This window comes from Cherax quadricarinatus, chromosome 58, assembly GCF_038502225.1.
Source record: "Cherax quadricarinatus isolate ZL_2023a chromosome 58, ASM3850222v1, whole genome shotgun sequence".
NCBI classification, from domain to species: Eukaryota; Metazoa; Arthropoda; class Malacostraca; order Decapoda; family Parastacidae; genus Cherax; species Cherax quadricarinatus.
Window position 1 is genome coordinate 21,095,289 of NC_091349.1, and position 23,802 is coordinate 21,119,090.

Below are 23,802 nucleotides of genomic sequence, written 5' to 3' on the forward strand. Positions count from 1 at the left end.
AAGAGACATTGCCTCATCTGAACTGCCGAGGGGCTTTTCTGACTTACAGAAAGAGGGGTTGGAAAACTTATGTCCATGGCTGGTGATGAAAGGTCAACCTCAGAAGGAAGAATGGCACCTTTTACATTACCTATTAGTACGGAGCAAGAGGTGATGGGAGCTAGTACGGTTTTGGACCATCCTGTGAACCATTTAGACCTAATGTAACAAACTAACAACGGATTGTAGGAAAAGTGTCTGTACGGCCCAAGTAGTCTGAAAGGATAGCAGAGGCATGAGTGACTTTTAGGTTAGGGAACAGCCTATCAGAATTGACTATACACGTGCATCCAGTGTCTCGTAAAATGGTAGATATATTAATTCCATTAACTGTTCCCGAACAGAAGGGTGCCTGGTCATTACAGTCTTTAAAACACCTACCAACTTTTTGCACTTTCTTAGAAGGACAGTTGGGACGTTTATGTCCCTTAACACTACATAAATGACAAACCGGAATAAAAGACGTCAGTTTACTTTATACTAGAGGCTTTGTTTTCTTAAGATCCGGTGAACCCTTGCCCTTAGGGATCGATCCCTTTAGATCTTTATAGGAATTATGAGCCTCAGCATACAAGTCAGCGGCCTCAGCAACTTCCTCAGCTTTAATCAGGTTATGTTCTCTAATGAATGTTCGCATCTGGTGGGGAAGAGCTGTCAGGAACTGGTCAGTGTGAAGGCTTACTCAGCCCTGTAAGATCTTAAGTAGGTCTTAACCAGGCTGGCTCCTCCTTAGGAAAATTAATGAATAGAAAAAGAATAATAACATACAAATATAAACACTTTATTGTTAGATTTTTAAAATATAAAACATTTAAATATGAACTTTTATCCTACTTGAAAGAGAAATGAAAAATAATATCCTTGAAGGTGGTTACTTCAATAGGACATTCCTGCTGTTTGCAATCGTGTCATTACGATTTCGTGAGTCATGTTGACGGCAGTGAAGGGACTTGAGCTAGAGTTCGTCACGGCCACGCTAGCTGGAGATTCGTCTGTAAAAACTTGCATTTGTGGTCACAGTGGTGCCTGTGCTAACCTTCCTATGGTGTAGAAATATACCTAGTTGGATGAATCTTATTGTAGCTAGCTGGTCTAGTGGCTAACGCGACGGGCTGGAGTTTTGAGACTCTATGACCGCGGGTTCATTATTATTATTATAATCAAGGGGGAAGCGCTAAACCCGGAGGATTATACAGCGCCTGGGGGGGGATATGGATGGCATTCAGGCTTAATTCGGGGAACTGGAGCACAGATCCAATTCCCTAAATCAAGAGCCCCTCACCAACATCAAGGAACCTTCCTTGAGGGGACCACGGGTTCAATCCCGGCCGGGGTATGGTTTGTTTGCAATCGTGTCATTACGATTTCGTGAGTCATAGTAACAGGTTATGAGTTCGGGAATCTTGTTCCGTTCTCCTTGCTGGTTTTGAGGCAGGCGTCGTTTTTTCAACTTCAATTTCCACCTTTGGATGAAATTCAGAGGTTCGTCTATGATGATCTCTGTCCAAACCAATCTGTTGGGAAGAAAAGTTAAGAGGCCGCTCGGACAAGGAGCAATTAGCCTCAAATGTGTCTGCCAGTCTAGCCGCCTCCAACGCAGCTGCCACTGAATAGTCGTCTAAAAACACCCAAACTTCAAGTCCGACTCAAGAAGATTGTCATATAGGAACAAATGAACTTGTACCACTTGGTAAAGGTTTTAGATTGCGTATGAACAAAGTTTACAAGGGACTGACCCAAATGAAACTTGCTCAGTTTAGATTCCCGCCTGTATTTGGCAGGTATACACTGATATCCACCGAGAACTGCGTTTTCGCAATATCGTAATTAGCGAAAATCTTCATCACTCAAAGCAGCTATAAATTACTGCACTTTGCCATATAATGCTGTATAAACCAGTGTTTTTTTTTTATATTTTATTTAAAACATTACAATACAAGGTGGAAATTATATTAAAAGGTACACAAAATGAGTTAAATCACAAATTCCCAATTCACCCTTACAAAAATGATACAACAGACAAAAGTGTTCTGACACCCTAATACCACACACCATATACACCCAGTTATACCAGAGTTATATACCTGTGAAGGCTGAAACTTTTGACACAATTTCACCCCCCCCCCCTCCCTCTCGCAAATTATAACCATCACCAACCTGACTGCATCTTAACTTAACATTACAGGATACATAGGAATTACACTATCATGAGTGATGCAGTAACATCTTAGACACAAAAATATTAATAACAATTAAATGGGATACATGTCATTACTTAACACAATGACACCTCAACCTGGTGAAAGAAAACCCCAAAAGCTTAATTTTCTAAGAAGGTTGCCGCAATGAATGTCAACTCCCAAAGGCAACTTATGTGCAGTCTTAGCATGTAAACCCTATTCATGCAACATAGTGTATAAATAAAACTGTATATTATGAAAAACATCACAGAATACAAAGGTATAAAGTATAAACCCCAGCCATGTAGCTGCTGCACGCAAAAAATTCCACATACTTCCCTAACACAGAAAAAACTAAACAAAATTTTTGTGACAACTGCACCTAAACACAACTCACATCATATGACTTAAGACTATGTACATAGATAACAACATAATATGACTTAAGACTGCTATGTACATAGATAACATAATAATATGACTTAAGACCGCTATGTACTTAGATAACAACATAATAATATGACTTAAGACTGCTATGTACATAGATAACATAATAATAAATCTAATTTGAATGGATCACAGTTGAATAGTGTATAGTCCATGTCACACAAAAAACTGGCCAGCTCCACAGGTGCAGCACCCGTGGTCCATACATTATTCACTCACGCATCACTCATCCAACACTCATGCAAACATTTTTTGTCATCCATTACCAGGGAGGCAACCCTGTTTTCACCCATGACTTCCCTACCCCAGCAACACTTTCCAATCATACCCTCCCCTCCCTCGTATATTACAAGTCTAATAAAACCTGTAACGTAAGTTGCCTATATCCCTCTGAAAAATCCCTCACCCACCTCCTCCCATAAATTCCCTTATTTCTACATACCGTTTTATAGAACGTTAACGCTAACACCCTCCTCTTCACCTCAGTAACCTGTTTCCCCCGCAATCTCCACACTATATAGATATAATTTGCCATAATGTATCCCACAGCTCTGATTACACTTTCCTCCCAACCCCCCACGTCGAGACTTAATGCTCTCAGTACAGAAATTTCTTTACCTCCTATCCTATTTATCACCCTATTTAACCACCCCTTGACACTCCTCAGTCCGTCACAAAAATATACTACATGAAAAGCCGACTCCTCCCCACCACATATCCCACACTCCCCCCTGTCAACGACTCGTCTATCCTGTAGAATCACACCTGACGGTAAAATGCCGTGCAGAAAACGATGCATTACATCCCGAACACGAGGTTGCAACCTCATCCTACTCAACCTATTCCATATACTTCCCCATGCATACATGGGGAAAATTCCCTCTACAGGCGCTACAACCCTCCCGGGTAACAATCTACACAACCTACCTATTTTAACCTTTGCTGGCTCTCGATCCCACGCCAGAGCCCTCAACACAGTTTCACACTCATGCAACTCAACTCCTGTATACATCCGTTGCAATCTGTTATGGATCCTGGCCAAACCCCCCCCCACCCACACTTTCCCTCATCACCTCCCTTTTAATGAAGACACATTTGACCCTTCGCTTTAAGTCCAGCAATCCCAACCCCCCCTGACTTACAGGTAACATTACTACATCCCTTTTAATCCAATCACAGCTCGAACCCCACAAGAATTTAAAAACCTTCCTAAGTATGTTCGTTATTTCTGGCCCAGTTAATGGGAACACGGCTGCCACATGCCATACTTTGCTATACAGTAAGATATTAATAACAATGGCACGTTGCACAAGGGGCAAATGATCAGGTCGCAATGCTCCCAAGCATCCCTGAATCCTTTCTACCATCCTAATCGAGTTTTCCATGCGTGCCACAGTTAGATCGTCTGCATTAATAAGACCGCAAATTTTTAACGAATTCACCTGCTTCCTCACAACTGCACTACCCCAATCAACCCTTCCTGCCCAAGCTCCTAACCCCATGACCATGGATTTATCTGAATTTACCCTCATACCAGTTGCCCATGTGAACATTTGTACTACCCCCTCTAATGTGTCCATTGTCATCCCCTCCCTGATCAGAACAGTTGTATCATCCACATACCCAATTAAAACTGGCCAAACCCTGGCAACCTCACACCCTGGTCCCTCTACGTGACACATACGCTGCTCCATCAATCTATAAAAGGGGTCCTGTACGCACGCAAACAATAATTGTGACATAGGACACCCCTGCCTAAGTCCCCTACCCATTACAATCTTCCCACCCAATCGACCATTAATCTGTACCCTCGCCGTTGCACCTCCATACAACGCCTCAACCCAACCCACTATTTCTTCCCCAAACCCCTGACCCCTGAGGATGGCTTTCAATGCTTTCTGATCCACTCTATCGTATGCCCCTTGCCAATCGAGCGCCACCAAACCTCCCTCCCTCCCCCCCTTTTGCCTCCACGAAATCCCTAAGTAACCCATGCCCCTCCACCATAGACCTCCCTGGCAAACGAAACTGAGTTTTTGACACTACCCGCCCCACCTCACACTTGACCCGATTTCCCAAAATCTTCGCAAACAATTTGTAATCTGCGCATAACAATGAGATTGCCCGATAATCCTGAAGCGTATGCTGCCCCTTACCCTTCGGTACCAATACAACGACAGCCGTTGCCTGCTTCTCACCCAACTCACCTCTCTCCTTCATGCAATTTAATAACCTAACCAAAAAATGCCTCATTAATTCCCAATGCTGCTGATAAAACTCTTCCGGGAGTCCATCAATTCCCGGTGCTTTGCCCTTTCGCATTCCACTTAAAGCCCTCCATATTTCCTCCTCAGTTATTTCCCCACCCAGTGCTTCCCTATCACTGTTATGCAACTGACATACCACACTCCCACACACCTGTTCTAAAACCCCATCCTCTACCCCTTCTCGTTGCCAGTACTTCTCATACCACTTGTCAGCAAACGCCCCCATTCCTTCTGTAGCTTGTATGACCTGCCCCTCCCTGTACCCTCCTATCGACTCATGAACCTCCAACCATGGAATAGTCATTGCCTGCCGTCTTTGTTTCTGCCTATGCAATACGCACAATGAAGGTCTATCGCCCCATTACACCTCTTCCACCCCCGCCTGTACCCGCACCGCTTGGAACCTCTCATCCTGTACCTCACGCAGCCTCCCTTTAATTGCCATAATATCATCCATTGGATAAGTGCCCGCCACCGCCCCCCTCGCATAACAACCCCGTAATCTATCCTCCAAATAGTTGGCAAGCCCATATTTTAAAGAATTGATACGTTTCCCTTCCTTTATGTAATATTGCTTAATCCGTTCTTTAGCCACACCATCCCACCACATCACCACATCCTCTGCCCCATTTATCTCTGCACGTAACCCCTCCCACAGTGTTGCAAATCCCTCTATCCCCTCCTTATCGCCTAACACACTTGTATTTAACTTCCAATAACCCCTAGATATACCTGCTTGTGACTCCCACGCCACCTCTGCTACTACCGCCCGATGATCCGAATAAGCTACTTCTATTGTACGGAAAAATGTCAACCCAACCCCTTGAGATATATACAGCCTATCCAACCTAGCAGCGTAATCCCGTCTTACAAAAGTGTGCTCTACCTCCCACGCCCCTCCTCCAACCGCATCTCGCAACTGAATATCCCTCAAAAGATCTCGCAAGGCCGCCGACACGTGCCCGCCCTTTTTGGTTCCAAGTCAGCCCTCCTAATAATGCAGTTCCAGTCCCCACCAACGATGGCCACTGCAGGTAAACCATGTAAGAAGAAAACTAGTTCTTCACATACAAAATCCCTTTTTACCCTCACATCATTTTCTGCTGGTGCATACACACTTACAAAAGATACCCTCTGCCCCATCCACCACCCATCCACGAGCAGTACTCTTCTCCCCCCTCCCCCCTCACTTCTTAGCAACACAAACGGGCTCGCCTTCCTGATCAATATACCCACACCACCTTTCAGATGTGCAGATGGCAGAGTCATGACCTGAAACCCCTCCACCTCCTTCTTCCCTCCTTGAAATTGTGTTCTTGCAGGAACACCACATCCACCCTATATTTATACAGAAACATTCGAAACCATTCCCTCTTCACACTATTACACAGTCCATTTACGTTAACAGTCATACACCTAAGGCCTCTTTATAGTTTCCAACCCTTCCTCCTCTCTTCATTCATCCCAGGGCCTCCTGCCCCAGAGCCAGCACAAGGCTTCACACCATCAACCCCCCCCCCCCTTTTTTGCGATGCCTCTTATCGTGACTACTTCGACAGTGCTCTTCCTTCCTCCCAGACCTCTGCGCCGGCGTCAGGACATCATCTGAGTCTGACGCAGCCGCTCTCTTCCTCGTGATGCTCTCCACATCCATGTTATCTTCTGAGGTTCCCTCACGATGTACCTCAACCTCCACCACGCCTCGTTCCACAGCACACGGCGACAACTCGCTCTTACTAGTTGGCCCGTCAACCCTGCTATGGTTTTTATCATTACATTCCTCTACAGGCAACGCCGTGCAGGCGGCGTCAATGTCCTTAACATTTCCTGAAGCTCTTCCTCTAGAGCCTGCACCTCCTCCTGCACTTGCAGCTTACCTCACACATGCCAGTCTCCTCTTTGGAATCCTCCACCTCTTCACTCCACAAGCGCCCAAGCCCTTGCTTTCGCGTGGGGCTCTCAACAGCTATCACGCTGGTAACTGGTGCTTCACCAGTTTGTGCAGGCGCCCTCCTCAGCTTCACACATGCTGCCGCCATATGGTCGTACACCCCACATATTCTGCACGTATGTCTCTGTCCGGCATACGATACCATAACTTGCGTCCTGAAGTCCTCCAACACGACGTAAGATGGTATGGGATGTCTCAGAGTCATCTTCAGGGAAAAGGCTCTCTCCAGACGGCCCATGTAAGCACCTGCCGTCCATTTGCCCTGTTGTGCCAGATGTACGGTCCCATATGCTTCAAAAACACTCCTGATTTCAGCCTCATCTGCCTCAAATGGGACATTACGAATCTTAACCCACGTAAAGTGGCGAGATACGTCGATCAAACGCACCTTCACAGGTGGAGTAGCGTCAAGACTCACGTCTTGGAATCTCGTCACCAAAGACTCGTACACGGATGTGGAATTCAGTTTGACAAAGATTCTGTAAGCCCCATTCAGGGCTACACCATACACCTCATCGTCCTGGATTCCATAGGTCTCCCTAATGATTGTTGGGAGTAATACCTGCGCTGAAGAGGGTGAAATCGCCCCACGAAGCAGCTCAATACCAATGGTATTTACGCGCTTCCTCACACTCAGCGCCATGTTGGTACAAGGTAGCTCGCCTGAAAACAGCAGAGGGGTGCAGAGCACAACCGCACTCTACCGTGGTCAAGCAGCGAATGCAACCAGTGTTGTCCAGTTCTCGAGTGGCCACCGCAAAGCCTGATTTTTCGAAAGACTCAAAAAGCTGCTCAGGCTCAGAATTAGAAAACAGAGGAACTAGAGATATCGATTTCTGAACAAAGAAATTGTCATCAATAGTACGCCGAAGCTGTCTTTTCTCTTGCTCTGTCAAATTCCTCTTGAGCAAAGGCATGTTGCTCCTTGGTGTGGACAACATTGAGTCTAGCTAACTGAAGCGCTAACGAAGCTGACTCTCCCGAGACAACACCGATTCACCACCTGTTTCCACAGGTGGATAGTTGCCCTCTTGCTATGCATTTTGTTCTTCCCCATTAACTAAACAATCGAAGTAGTTGTTCGTTGATAACACCAATAGAACGAGCAATTCGTCAGTAGAGCTGTAGTGATAGTCTGAGGAAAGTTTTACAGGGTATATTCAGTCAGCACATGCCTAACATTTAATGCGTCGGTCTGGAGTTTCACGACTCACCGCGAGTTCAATCCCCGTATGTACAGTGGTTTGTATTATCTGTTATTATCCCTGCTCTGAGAGGAGTTAATGTATTTGCTCTCGTCTCTGTTAACCTTATTGGTTTCGTTATAACTTGTATGATTAATGAATTGTTCATACTTTTAATGAAATCAGTTACTAGCGGGTCTTCGGTTAGGTCAGAGGTAATGTTGAAATCTTCAGCTAGTAGTAAGTAATGTTTATTCACTTGCTTTTTTGTTATTAGATTTTGTTGTTGTTGTTGTTGTTGTTGTCACTAGAAACTGGAATATTAATATGAGGTATCCTATAGACTGATTTAGAAAAACACATAAGCAAACAATTGGACATATTTATTAGAAAACGTTTCGGTCCTGGGAACTTGATCACTTCTAACATACAGAGGTTGAAAGACAGTATATATAGGCGGAGAGTGTGAGGTGTGAGTGACGCATGGTGCCCTGAAGAATTCCATGTTGGGATGAGGACGGGTAGACGAGAAGGTCATGTGACTCCTGTGTTGCTGAGTAGGTGATGCCTTGTCTGGTTGAGTATCATGTTTTAAAAATTTTATGGTTTCCAGTGTTACGTTCTATTGTGTCGGTGACAGAGATTAGCGAGGCCTCCAGACACCGTCAGTTGTGCCTCATCCTAGTTCATCAAATGCTCAGTGGAGTCTCTGTGGAGGACACAGGCGTACCTTAAATCGTCTCTGTTACTGGAACTACGATGCTCGTTCAGGCGGACCGCAAGATCTCTGTCTGTTTCGCCTACATATTTCTTGGGATACAATCCACTGCGGATGATGTAGACGCCTGCTGTGGAAGTTAGACGAGTGGGGCTGCGTTTCGTAGTGAAGTCTTTAATAGATGATGTGTTTGTGGTGGAAACATTTATGTTACTCTTACCAAGTGCCCGGCGAGTATTCGTGGCAACATCACCACATGGGAGCACTATGAACTGCTTAGAGGGCTATTCCATGGGCGCTTTGTTGAGGATTGCTTATGCCATGAGTCTGCAATCTCGGATGAAGAAAGATGGAAACTGAAGACGTGTAAAAGCTTGTGTTATGTAAGTGCATTCTTCTTTATGAAAACAAGAGTTGAAGATGCGAAGAGCTCTCAAGAAGAAGCAAGTGAGGACTCCTCTTTTAGTGCGGGTGATTTGGTGTGAATAGAAGTGTATATGATCGTCCATGTTGGTAGGTTTTCAATACTTTTTTCAAAAGGCTCGTAGCATCTTACAAAAAAGTTAGAAGTTAGCAATTATATATTTAATACATTAATCTCTGAAACATGTGGAGTTGCAACATAACTATTCATTAGAATAGTAGATGACAATCACCCCATCCCCCATTTGATCTGTCTTGTAGTTGTGAAAGACTGTGTATCCCGCCTTGCTTAAGCTTGGTTTCAGTAAATATAATATAAAAGATGGTTGAATTTAATGAACCCAGGAGCCCCAGGACGTCATCATAGCGCTTACTCAGGAATCTAATGTTGTAATTATGAAAATTTATTTTCCTAGCATTGCAGAGGACAGATTTTGCTTGGGTCGCCGTGAAGTAAAGACAAATACTTTCAGGAAAATATTGGTTAGGATTTACATTATATAGGAAGTTTAAATCAGGTTTGATGACAACATTCATGAAATATGGGATAAATATAATACACTCTGAACTGGTAATCAAGATAACAATGGAAACAGTATTTGTCTGTAATAACCACAAGTTTTTGTGTAAGTTTCTTTTGAGGTACAATATCAAATGCCTTCTCGCAGTCCAAGAATATGCAGGCTATCCATCCTTCACTCTCTCTCTTTCCGCTTTCACTTGCAGTTGTGTCATAGATCTCTCATAGTATCCATGCTGACACCTTTAGAAGTCCCATTGCTTCTGATGCATCCAGCTCACCTTAGATTTTTTTTTATGTTACCCTTTTTATGTTTTCCAGTACCCGGCGGATTACTCGTCTCAGGCGTCTGGCATAGCCTTTTTATTTCACTGAAAAGACCTCTTTAAATTGTTTGTTCAATACTTCACAAACTTCTTTGTCATTTCAAGTGGGCCAAATTATCTGGTCTTTTACTGTCGACTTTCCATGTAGCAGTGAGGTAGGTCTATTTTTTTTTACACAGGGTTTGACAAGGGTAAGGATCCCTAGCTTTATTGACTAGCTATTTACAGGTTAAGGATTCCGAACTTTATTGACAAGCTGTTACCTACATCAGCTCATTTGAAAGCATTTTTATTGTTATGAGACATACAAGTAGGGAACAGGATGAAATTGGAGCCATCTGTGGGCCAGCATTTTCATTTGATCAACTGACTTTATCTCGTTGACATCATTACGATGTACGAATGTGTTCCATACTCGAGTCATCCTGGGTATATATGATCTCAGATGGAGTGATGTTCTGGAGAAGGGTACAGCCAGAGTGAAGTTGCTGCTTTCTGCCCGTCTTGTGGCATAAAAGCTTGTTTCACGCTGTCCTCGAAGTGGATCCAAGTGTGGTACTTTGACAATATTGGCCTTGTACATAACAGTAAGGCCACCCACATCCCTCCTATGTTGAAGGCTCTGCTGAAATGACAGATCTATCCAGGATGGGTCCAGGCGAGAGATGAGACGTCTTGCTCTGTTCTCTACTCTGTCAAGCAGTCGCAGATGAGAGGGGGGGGGGCAGGCAAACCAAGAAAGTGGAGCATACTCAAGGTGTGAGCGTACTTGTGCCTCGTACAGAATCTTGCAACCCCTACTGTCAAGCAGATGCGAGATACGGCGAAGTGCTGTAAGCTTCCTGGCTGCCTTGTTTGCAAGATTTATAACATGGTTCTTCATGGTTAGTTTAGAGTCAAATTTCACCCCAAGGATATCAACTTCTTCTCCAGGTGCCAACACCCTCCCATTCATCCTTACTACTGCACAAGCATTACCATCATGGTGTCTAGAGACGATCATCATTTGCGTTTTCTCAGGTGCAAATGTTACTTGCCATCTATTTCCCCAAGCTGATATAGCTCTCAGCTGGTGATTGATGTAGCTTAGAGCAGCTGGCATTTCTTCTCTTGGATAAGTGAATGTCAGTGTACAGTCGTCTGCATATGCATGTGATTCTGGGATGAGATGAAGAAGGTCGTTGAAGTAGACATTCCATAACAATGGTCCCAGTACGCTTCCTCGTGGAACACTTGCCTCAATAGGATGTCTTGCTGATTCCGTTCCATTGAGAGATCTACCATGAAGGTAATCACTGAGGAGACATAACGTAGAGCCTGCAATTCCCAGTGCTTGAAGTTTTGCTAAGAGGCCCTGGTGCCACGCCCGGTCGAAAGCGCCAGCAATGTCCAGTGCTACCACACAGCTGACTTTGGATTCATCCAGTGACTGGTGCCACTTAGTGGAGAGGTTTAACAACAGATCAGCAGCAGGGTAACCTTTCCTGAAGCCATATTGACGATCACAAAGTATTGAGTGGTAGTCATTTGTCTTGATATTATTGTCTCAAGGATCTTACCAGTGATTGACAGGAGTGACACTGGTCTGTAGATGCTGATTTCTGCTCTGCTCTTCTTTTTGTGATCAGGGACTACATTTGCCTCATTCCATAGAGAGGGCCATTTACACTGTACTAGGCAGTGCTGAAAGATGCGAGTTAGAGGTGCTGCTAGCTGGTCTGCACATCTCAGCAATCTTGGGCTCAACTTGTCTGGGCCCACAGCCTTTTCTTGGTCAAGTGATTTAAGAAGGAAATGCACCTCCTCCTGCCTTCTTGTCACCACTGACAGTTTTGACACAGTTCTTGCAGCTAGCCAAGGAGGGTCCCTTGCTGGATCAGGAACTTGCATTTTGGTAGCAAAGTGTTCAGCAAAGAGGTCTGCCTTCTCTTGACTACTAGTAGAGGTGGTCTCATCCTGTCGATTTAGAGGTGGAATGAGTTCATCAGGCAGATAACCTTGTCTGTCCTTGACCAGGGACCACCAGGTTTTGGAGCCTACCCTACCTGATGCTAGCTTTCTTTTAGTGTCCACCTCCCATTTAGCAATGGGCCACTTTTGAACATCACCCATATGCCTACAGGCTTGCCTGTGCAAGTTCCTGTTATAGGTGGTAGGATGTCTCTTATACCTTCGCCATGCTTTGTACTTAGCAGTAGCAGCCTCTCTACAACGAAAGCCAAACCAAGGCTGATCTGTAGGCTTTGTCACATATTGCCGGTGAGGAATATGTTCTTGTTGTAGATTAAGGATGTGTCCAGTGAAGGCTTTCGCTTGGTTGTCAACATCCCCTTGGAGAAGAGCATTCCAATCGTTGGTGGCGAGTTCAGAGCAAAGGGCTGGCCAATTACCTCTTTCCCATAGCCAAGTTGTGCGTGTGGACTCCTCACCTTGTTCTGTTGGGATCTTAAGTGTCGTAAAAACAGCCTTGTGGTCAGACGATCCAACGTAGCCGAGGGGTTGACAAGTGACTATGCCTTCTGCCAGATCTCTCACTACTGGGTCAAGGGAGGAGCCAGAGATGTGAGTAGGGAAATCAACAAAGTTTCTCATGTCAAATACTGCAAGAAGGTCATCAAAGTCCCTCTGTATAAGGTGTTGGTTGAGGACCTGCTGCTGTGTCATTCTCAAATTGCTGCTCAGGAATTCTCCACTCCCTTGCATTTCCGTTTGTGACTCTTCTCACTATGTTTTCGAATGTCCATCTCATTCTTTAGTTTTTTCGTTATTTCTGTAACTACATCTCTTGTTGAACCCAGGGCTCTGTTGTTAAGATTTCCCACTCTTCTGGGTATAAATTTCTCCTCTGCTTCCCGGCATTTCCCGGCTAGTACTCCAATATTTCATTTGTTGAATTTCCTTCCAGCTTACTTTCCCAGTGAAAGTCTGGTATTTCACTCCCTTCACGTGCCCCTCGACTCTCAGTATGTAGTTCGTCAAGTAATACGAAGTTCGGTACTGTATTGTGAGCATCACTCAGGCGGCTCTGGTATTCTATTTCACCTATGTCAGATGTACTTGGGGTAAACACAAATCCTGTTTTCCTAGGTTTTTCTTTTATCTCTTGTTGTGCCCATAACATCCGGATATAAAAGGTTTTCTTTATTACCATCATGACATTTATGAAATATATCTGTATGTATATTATTGAACTAAACGGTTATACATGACCATAATTTTTAAAGGGGTGGACCGGTAAGCCAGCTGAAAGCCTCGATCCGATGACCAAAAGCTTCACAGGCGGGTTATCCTCTGACTAAGACCCGCGTCAGGACACACTTGTCCTGTTTCCTGACGAACCTTACCTAACCTAACATGCTTTCTGTATGTAGTAGAGGCATATGTAACATTACAGACAGGATAGTAATTTTAAAGTGATATATGTCCTGATAGGTGGCCAGTTCTTTCTATCAAAATTGAGAACCTATCATCTCAGAATTACCTCTACAGTGCTACTGTCTTCAGTGTTATAATTAAATATTCGCCTGAAGAAACCAGCGGTGCTGGCGATGCTGTTCTACATTAAGTATAACTAAGTGATGCACTTGTCATTATTGTCAATATTGTTCATTATTTCGAAAATACAGTCTTTTAAATTTTCCATTTCAGGAAATGTCATATGACAGCAGTGAGTCATATGGAGTGAAAGATCAACAACAACAGTTTGTTAGCAGTTGTCTTTCATCTAATTCAGAAATGAATGAGAATGTTCAAACTTTACAAGAGGCAGAATCAAAGTTGCAAGTCGTCACTGAGTGTCAAGTTTCAGAGTTAAGAAGTGATGAGGACGCGGAGAAGAAAGTGGTGCCAGACGGTGGATGGGGATGGATGGTCGTATTCGGTGCTTCACTCATTCTGGTACAGTCTACTGAGATTTATTTCAAAATAAAGGTTGCAGCGTAAGTCACTTTACTGATAATATTTCTCGCCACATCTCACAGCTTGGTAATTCAGATAACAACGGTTAATACTGCACAGAATGGATTTTCTTCTAATCTCTGCTGCACTAATCATATTAAACCACAAGCAACTCAACCTATTGCTACACTCAGTATATTGAACCATACACTAATCAGTATACTACTATACCCAGCATATTAAACCACTATAGCATTCAGCACAATAAATGAAACTAGTCTACTCACTACTATACTCAGCACATTAAATCACAAATTATTCAATTTATTGCTGCACTCAACATATTACACCACAAATTAGTAAACTCACTGCTACACTCAGGATATGAAGGTTGATGAATCAGCGCAGATATGAATAAAATTAAGATGTAAACTCGTCTCTGCACCAGCCAAGAAAGATATTCCCATATTGTTCATTCTAAGTCCCTCGTACCTCAGTACTCACTACTGCAGAGGGAACCATAAGCTGGAAATACAGTTAAGTATCAGAATTGAAGATTTAAAGTGAATCAGAACAGTCATTCGCAAAGCATCACATAGAAATAAATATCACAAGTCCTCCATTAAAAGTGAAAAAGTTAGGATATACGCAGCACAAATCTAATTAAAATTACGATTAAGTTATATCAGTGAGACCAAGATAATGAAATTTAAAAACGATTTAACTATCGTTTTTTTCCACTCATTTATATTTTATTTCAAATTTCGTACATTGCTATAGGAAAAATGTTTGAGTTACTTGAAATAAAATCAAGTTTGAAAAGATTATATTAAATGAAATTGCAGATTGGCGCACATATAGACCAAAAATAATACAAAAATGCTTACAAATTGGATAAAATAGGACCATTCCATGTCAACTGGAAAAAGGTTCCCCACCTCACTATCATGTCAACTGGACCAGGGTTCCCCACCTCACTATCATGTCAACTGGACCAGGGTTCCCCACCTCACTATCATGTCAACTGGACCAGGGTTCCCCACCTCACTATCATGTCAACTGGACCAGGGTTCCCCACCTCACTATCATGTCAACTGGACCAGGGCTCCCCACCTCACTATCATGTCAACTGGACCAGGGCTCCCCACCTCACTATCATGTCAACTGGACCAGGGTTCCCCACCTCACTATCATGTCAACTGGACCAGGGTTCCCCACCTCACTATCATGTCAAGTGGACCAGGGCTCCCCACCTCACTATCATGTCAACTGGACCAGGGTTCCCCACCTAACTATCATGTCAACTGGACCAGGGTTTCCCACCTCACTATAATGTCAAGTGGACCAGGGTTCCCCACCTCACTACTATGTCAACTGGACCAGGGTTCCCCATCTCACTATCATGTCAAGTGGACGAGGGTTCCTCACCTCACTATCATGTCAACTGGACCAGGGTTCCCCACCTCACTATCATGTCAAGTGGACCAGGGCTCCCCACCTCACTATCATGTCAACTGGACCAGGGTTCCCCACCTCACAATCATGTCAACTGGACCAGGGTTCCCCACCTCATTATCATGTCAAGTGAACCAGGGCTCCCCACCTCACTATCATGTCAACTGGACCAGGGTTCCCCACCTCACAATCATGTCAACTGGACCAGGGGTCCCCACCTCACTATCATGTCAAGTGGACCAGGGTTCCCCACCTCACTCTCATGTCAAGTGGACCAGGGCTCCCCACCTCACTATCATGTCATGTGGACCAGGATTCCCCACCTCACTATCATGTCATGTGGACCAGGCTTCCCCACCTCACTATCATGGCATGTGGACCAGGGCTCCCCACGTCACTATCATGTCATGTGGACCATGACTCCCCACCTCACTATCATGCCATGTGGACCAGGGCTCCCCACCTCACTATCATGTCAAGTGGACCAGGCCTCCCCACCTCACTGTCATGTCAAGTGGATCAGGGCTCCCCACCTCACTGGCATGTCAAGTGAACCAGGGCTCCCCACCTCACTGTCATGTCAAGTGGACCAGGGTTCTCCACCTCACTGTCATGTCATGTGGACGAGGGCTCCCCACCTCACTATAATGTCAAGTGGACCAGGGTTCCCCATCTAACTATCATGTCATGTGGACCAGGGCTCCCCACCTCACTATCATGTCATGTGGAGCAGGGCTCCCCACCTCACTATCATGTCATGTGGACCAGGGCTCCCCACCTCACTATCATGTCAACTGGACCAGGGTTCCCCACCTCACAATCATGTCAACTGGACCAGGGTTCCCCACCTCACTATCATGTCAAGTGAACCAGGGCTCCCCACCTCACTATTATGTCAACTGGACCAGGGTTCCCCACCTCACAATCATGTCAACTGGACCAGGGTTCCCCACCTCACTATTATGTCAAGTGGACCAGGGTTCCCCACCTCACTCTCATGTCAAGTTGACCAGGGCTCCCCACCTTACTATCATGTCATGTGGACCAGGATTCCCCATCTCACTATCTTGTCAAGTGGACCAGGCTTCCCCACCTCACTATCATGTCATGTGGACCAGGGCTCCCCACGTCACTATCATGTCATGTGGACCATGACTCCCCACATCACTATCATGCCATGTGGACCAGGCCTCCCCACCTCACTGTCATGTCAAGTGGATCAGGGCTCCCCACCTCACTGTCATGTCAAGTGAACCAGGGCTGGCCACCTCACTGTCATGTCAAGTGGACCAGGGTTCTCCACCTCACTGTCATGTCATGTGGACGAGGGCTCCCCACCTCACTATAATGTCAAGTGGACCAGGGTTCCCCATCTAACTATCATGTCATGTGGACCAGGGCTCCCCACCTCACTATCATGTCATGTGGAGCAGGGCTCCCCACCTCACTATCATGTCATGTGGACCAGGGCTCCCCACCTCACTATCATGTCAAGTGGACCAGGGCTCCCCACCTCACTATCATGTCAAGTGGACCAGGGCTCCCCACCTCACTATCATGTCAAGTGGACCAGGACTCCCCACCTCACCATCATGTCAAGTGGACCAGGGCTCCCCACCTCACCATCATGTAAAGTGCACCAGGGCTCCCCACCTCACTATCATGTCAAGTGGACCATGACTCCCCACCTCACTATCAGGTCAAGTGGAACAGGGCTCCCCACCTCACTATCATGTCAAGTGGACCAGGGCTCTTCTCCTCACTATCATGTCAAGTGGACCAGGGCTCCCCACCTCACTATCATGTCAAGTGGACCAGGGTTCCCCACCACACTATCATGTCAAGTGGACCAGAGCTCCCCACCTCACCATCATGTCAAGTGGACCAGAGCTCCCCAACTCACCATCATGTCAAGTGGACCAGGGCTCCCCACCTCATTATCATGTCAAGTGGACCAGGACTCCCCACCTCACTATCATGTCAAGTGGACCAGGACTCCCCACCTCACTATCATGTCAAGTGGAACAGGGCTCCCCACCTCACCATCATGTCAAGTGCACCAGGGCTCCCCACCTAACTATCATGTCAAGTGGACCATGACTCCCCACCTCACTATCAGGTCAAGTGGAACAGGGCTCCCCACCTCACTATCATGTCAAGTGGACCAGGGCTCTCCTCCTCACTATCATGTCAAGTGGACCAGGGCTCCCCACCTCACTATCATGTCAAGTGGACCAGGGCTCCTCACCTCACTATCATGTCAAGTGGACCATGGCTCCCCACCTCACTATCATGTCAAGTGGACCAGGGCTCCCCACCTCACCATCATGTCAATTGGACCAGAGCTCCCCACCTCACTATCATGTCAAGTGTACCAGGACTCTCCACCTTACTATCATGTCGAGTGGACCAGGGCTCCCCACCTCACTATCATGTCAAGTGGACCAGTGCTTCCCATCTCACTATCGTGTCAAGTGCACCAGGGCTACCCACCTCACTATCATGTCAAGTGGACCAGGGCTCCTAACCTAACTATGATGTCAAGTGGACCAGGGCTCCTCACCTCACTATCATGTCAAGTGGACCACGGCTCCCTACCTCACCATCATGTCAAGTGAACCAGAGCTCCCCACCTCACTATCATGTCAAGTAGACCAAGACTCCCCACCTCACTATCATGTCAAGTGGACAAGGACTCCCCATCTCACTATCATGTCAAGTGGACCAGAGCTCCCCAACTCACTATCATGTCATGTGGACCAGGGCTCCCCACCTTACTATCATGTCAACTGGACCAGGGTTCCCCACCTCACAATCATGTCAACTGGACCAGGGTTCCCCACCTCACTATCATGTCAAGTGAACCAGGGCTCCCCACCTCACTATCATGTCAACTGGACAAGGGTTCCCCACCTCACAATCATGTCAACTGGACCAGGGTTCCCCACCTCACTATCATGTCAAGTGGACCAGGGTTCCCCACCTCACTCTCATGTCAAGTTGACCAGGGCTCCCCACCTCACTATCATGTCATGTGGACCAGGATTCCCCATCTCACTATCTTGTCAAGTGGACCAGGCTTCCCCACCTCACTATCATGTCATGTGGACCAGGGCTCCCCACGTCACTATCATGTCATGTGGACCATGACTCCCCACCTCACTATCATGCCATGTGGACCAGGCCTCCCCACCTCACTGTCATGTCAAGTGGATCAGGGCTCCCCACCTCACTGTCATGTCAAGTGAACCAGGGCTGGCCACCTCACTGTCATGTCAAGTGGACCAGGGTTCTCCACCTCACTGTCATGTCATGTGGACGAGGGCTCCCCACCTCACTATCATGTCAAGTGGACCAGGGTTCCCCACCTCACTATTATGTCAACTGGACCAGGGTTCCCCACCTCACTATCATGTCAAGTGGACCAGTGTTTCCCACCTCACTATCATGTCAAGTGGACCAGGGTTCCCCGCCTCACTATCATGTCAAGAGGACTAGGGTTCCCCACCTCACTATCATGTCAAGTGGACCAGGGATCTCCACCTCACTATCATGTCATGTGGACCAGGGTTCCCCACCTCACTATCTTGTCAAGTGGACCAGGCTTCCCCACCTCACTATCATGTCATGTGGACCAGGGCTCCCCACGTCACTATCATGTCATGTGGACCATGGCTCCCCACCTCACTATCATGTCATGTGGACCATGGCTCCCCACCTCTCTATCATGTCAAGTGGACCAGGGCTCCCCACCTCACTATCATGTCAAGTGGACCAGGGCTCCCCACCTCACTATCATGTCAAGTGGACCAGGGCTCCCCACCTCACTATCATGTCAAGTGGACCAGGGCTCCCCACCTCACCATCATGTCAAGTGGACCAGAGCTCCCCACCTCACTATCATGTCAAGTGGACCAGGACTCCCCACCTCACTATCATGTCAAGTGGACCAGGGCTCCCCACCTCACTATCATGTCAAGTGGACCAGGGCTCCCCACCTCACTATCATGTCAAGTGGACCAGGGCTCCCCACCTCACTATCATGTCAAGTGGACCAGGGCTCCCCACCTCACTATCATGTCAAGTGGATCAGGGCTCCCCACCTCACTGTCATGTCAAGTGAACCAGGGCTCCCCACCTCACTGTCATGTCAAGTGGACCAGGGTTCTCCACCTCACTGTCATGTCATGTGGAGGAGGGCTCCCCACCTCACTATAATGTCAAATGGACCAGGGCTCCCCACCTAACTATCATGTCATGTGGACCAGGGCTCCCCACCTCACCGTCATGTCAAGTGGACCAGAGCTCCCCACCTCATTATCATGTCAAGTGGACCAGGACTCCCCACCTCACCATCATGTCAAGTGGACCAGGGCTCCCCACCTCACTATCATGTCAAGTGGACCATGACTCCCCACCTCACTATCAGGTCAAGTGGACCAGGGCTCCCCATCTCACTATCATGTCAAGTGGACCAGAGCTTTCCTCCTCACTATCATGTCAAGTGGACCAGGGCTCCCCACCTCACTATCATGTCAAGTGGACCAGGGCTCCGCACCTCACTATCATGTCAAGTGGACCAGGGCTTCCCACCTCACTATCATGCCAAGTGGACCAGGGCTCCCCACCTCACCATCATGTCAAGTGAACCAGAGCTCCCCACCTCACTATCATGTCAAGTGGACCAGGACTCTCCACCTTACTATCATGTCAAGTGGACCAGGGCTCCCCACCTCACTATCATGTCAAGTGGACCAGTGTTTCCCTCCTCACTATCGTGTCAAGTGCACCAGGGCTACCCACCTCACTATCATGACAAGTGGACCAGGGCTCCCCACCTCACCATCATGTCAAGTGGACCAGGGCTCCCAACCTAACTATGATGTCAAGTGGACCAGGGCTCCTCACCTCACTATCATGTCAAGCAGACCAGGACTCCCCACCTCACTATCATGTCAAGTGGACCAGAACTCCCCATCTTACTATCATGTCAAGCGGACCAGGGCTACCCACCTCACTATCATGTCAAGTGGATCAAGGGTCCCCACCTCACTATCATGTCAAGTGGACCAGGGCTCCCCACCTCACTATCATGTCAAGTGGATAAGGGCTCCCCACCTCACTATCATGCAAAGTGGACCAGGGCTTCCCACCTCACTATCATGTCAAGTGGACCAGGGCTCCCCACCTCACTATCATGTCAAGTGGACAAGGGCTCCCCACCTCACTATCATGCAAAGTGGACCAGGGCTTCCCACCTCACTATCATGTCAAGTAGACCAGGGCTCCCCACCTCACCATCATGTCAAGTGGAACAGAGCTCCCCACCTCACTTCATGTCAAGTGGACCAGGACTCCACACCTTACTATCATGTCAAGTGGACCAGGGCTCCCCACCTCACTATCATGTCAAGTGGACCAGGGTTCCCCACCTCACTATCGTGTCAAGTGGACCAGGGCTCTCCTCCTCACTATCATGTCAAGTGGACCAGGGCTCCCCACCTCACCATCATGTCAAGTGGGCCAGTGCTACCCACCTCACTATCATGTCAAGTGGACCAGTGCTCCCCACCTCACTATCATGTCATGTGGACCAGGGCTCCCCACCTCACTATCATGTCAAGTGGACCAGGCCTCCCCATCTCACTGTCATGTCAAGTGGATCAGGGCTTCCCACCTCACTGTCATGTCAAGTGGACCAAGGCTCCCCACCTCACTATCATGTCAAGTGGACCAGGGTTCTCCACCTCACTGTCATGTCATGTGGACGAGGGCTCCCCACCTCACTATAATGTCAAGTGGACCAGGGTTCCCCACCTAACTATCATGTCATGTGGACCAGGGCTCCCCACCTCACTATCATATCATGTGGAGCTGGGCTCCCCACCTCACTATCATGTCATGTGGACCAGGGCTCCCCACCTCACTATCATCTCAAGTGGATCAGGGCTCCCCACCTCACTATCATGTCAAGTGGATCAGGGCTCCCCACCTCACTATCATGTCAAGTGAACCAGGGCTCCCCACCTCACTCTCATGTCAAGTGGACCAGGGTTCTCCACCTCACTGTCATGTCAAGTGGACCAGGACTCCCCACCTTACTATCATGTCAAGTGGACCAGGGTTCCCCACCTCACTATCGTGTCAAGTGGACCAGGGTTCCCCACCTCACTATCATGTCAAGCAGACCAGGGTTCCTCACCTCACTATCGTGTCAAGTGGACTAGAGCTCCCCACCTCACTATCATGTCAAGTGGACCAGGGCTCCCCACCTCACAATCATGTCAAGTGGACCAGTGCTCCCCACCTCACTATCATATCAAGTGGACCAGGACTCCTCACCTCACTATCATGTCAAGTGGACCAGGGCTCCCCACCTCACTATCGTGTCAAGTGGACCAGGGCTCCCCACCTCACTATGTTGTCAAGTGGACAAGGGCTCCCCACCTCACTATGATGTCAAGTGGACAAGGGCTCCCCACCTCACTATCATGTCAAGTGGACTAGGGCTCCCTACCTCACCATCATGTCAAGTGGACCAGAGCTCCCCACCTCACTATCATGTCAAGTAGACCAGGACTCCCCACCTCACTATCAAGCCAAGGGGACCAGAGCCCCCACCTCACTATCAAGCCAGGTGGACCAGGGCTCCCCACCTCATTATCATGTCAAGTGGACCAGGGCTCCCCACCTCACTATCATGTCAAGTGGACCAGGGCTCCCTACCTCCCCATCATGTCAAGTGGACCAAAGCTCACCACCTCACTATCATGTCAAGTGGACCAGGACTCCCCACCTCATTATCATGTCAAATGGACCAGGGCTCCCCACCTCACTATCATGTCAAGTGGACCAGGGCTCCCCACCTCACCATCATCTCAAGTGGACCATAGCTCCCCACCTCACTATCATGTCAAGTGGACCAGGACTCCTCACCTCACTATCATGTCAAATGGCCCAGGACTCCCCACCTCACCATCATGTCAAGTGGATCAGGCTCCCCACCTCACTATAATGTCAAGTGGACCAGGGCTCCCCACCTCACTATGATGTCAAGTTGATCAGGGCTCCCCAACTCACTATCATGTCAAGTGGACCAGGGCTCCCTACCTCACCATCATGTCAAGTGGACCAGAGCTCCCCACCTCACTATCATGTCAAGTGGACCAGGACTCACCACCTCACTATCATGTCAAGTGGACAAGGACTCCCATCTCACTATCATGTCAAGTGGACCAGAGCTCCCCACCTCACTATTCTCAGTAGTAGTACCAGTTCCTAGTAACGAGTTACCAGTAACCAGTGTACCAGTAGATGACTCACTACCAACCGTCTGTGTGAATCATTGACTGTATTCATATTTCTGCTGACCATAGCAGGATTTCAAACACCCTCGCACTGTAGACACTTGTGAGTCAGTCGTAGTAGGCAGTAGAGAGAGACAGGTCGGCTGTTGGCGCTTTCCATACTTCCCGTTATATATTATACGTACTACCATCCTACGTGAGTATTTTTACCCATCCACTTTATCGAAAACCCACCTGACAAATGGTGGCACCAGTGTGGGCGTGGATTTAAGGGTATTTCAGACGTTAGAAGATTGTTTGTGGGTTGCCGGCTGGTCAGAGGTGAACCGTCTCAGCCACCACCCTGTGTACTCCAGCCTGCAAGCCTGTTGCAGCCGTTTTTCAAGCTTCCTGGCTTAGTTCGTGTGCTAATTGCTTCAATCTCTGAGGGGTTGACCCGGATTTTGCAATTAAGCCAGCCAAGCCAGACTGTGGAAGTGAACACTAGTCAACCTGCCTCAGCCTACCATCCAGCCTGTCTCCTGTCATCCACCTGCTCCTTCATGCTGTGTGCATCGTTACACGTCTTCCAGTCAGCCATTCTCGTGGGTTAAGCCAGTCAACCAGCCCAGCTTCCTAACCCAGCTGAGAGAGAGAAGTAAGCCACGCAAGTTCCTCTGAAGTATTGTCTCATATATCGCTTGTGCTTGGATGCTGGTAAGAGTGGTCTTCATCATCCCTGTGGCATTGTGATTTAATTAAGCTACCTTGTGCGTGGTGAGAAGTGCGTGGCAGTGAGAGTGCACAATGCCAGCTTGTTCCTCTGCCCCCTCCACCACCACCCGCCACTATTCACCTCATCTACCTGTGGGGTTTTCCACCCTTGTACCGGGTCCTAGTACTGTTTTGGCTCACATAATTGGTCAAGAGATTGTAGCTGAGCGCCAACGATAAAGCCAGTTATGTGAGTTCACCGAGAAAGCGCATTTCTTCCGACGACAGTGTGAGTGTAGGCGGCATCACCCGCAGGACAACCTTCCCCTCATCACTAGTCACTCCGTCTTCTACTCCAGACTTCAGTGATAATTTTCTAGAGACATTTTCCTGCA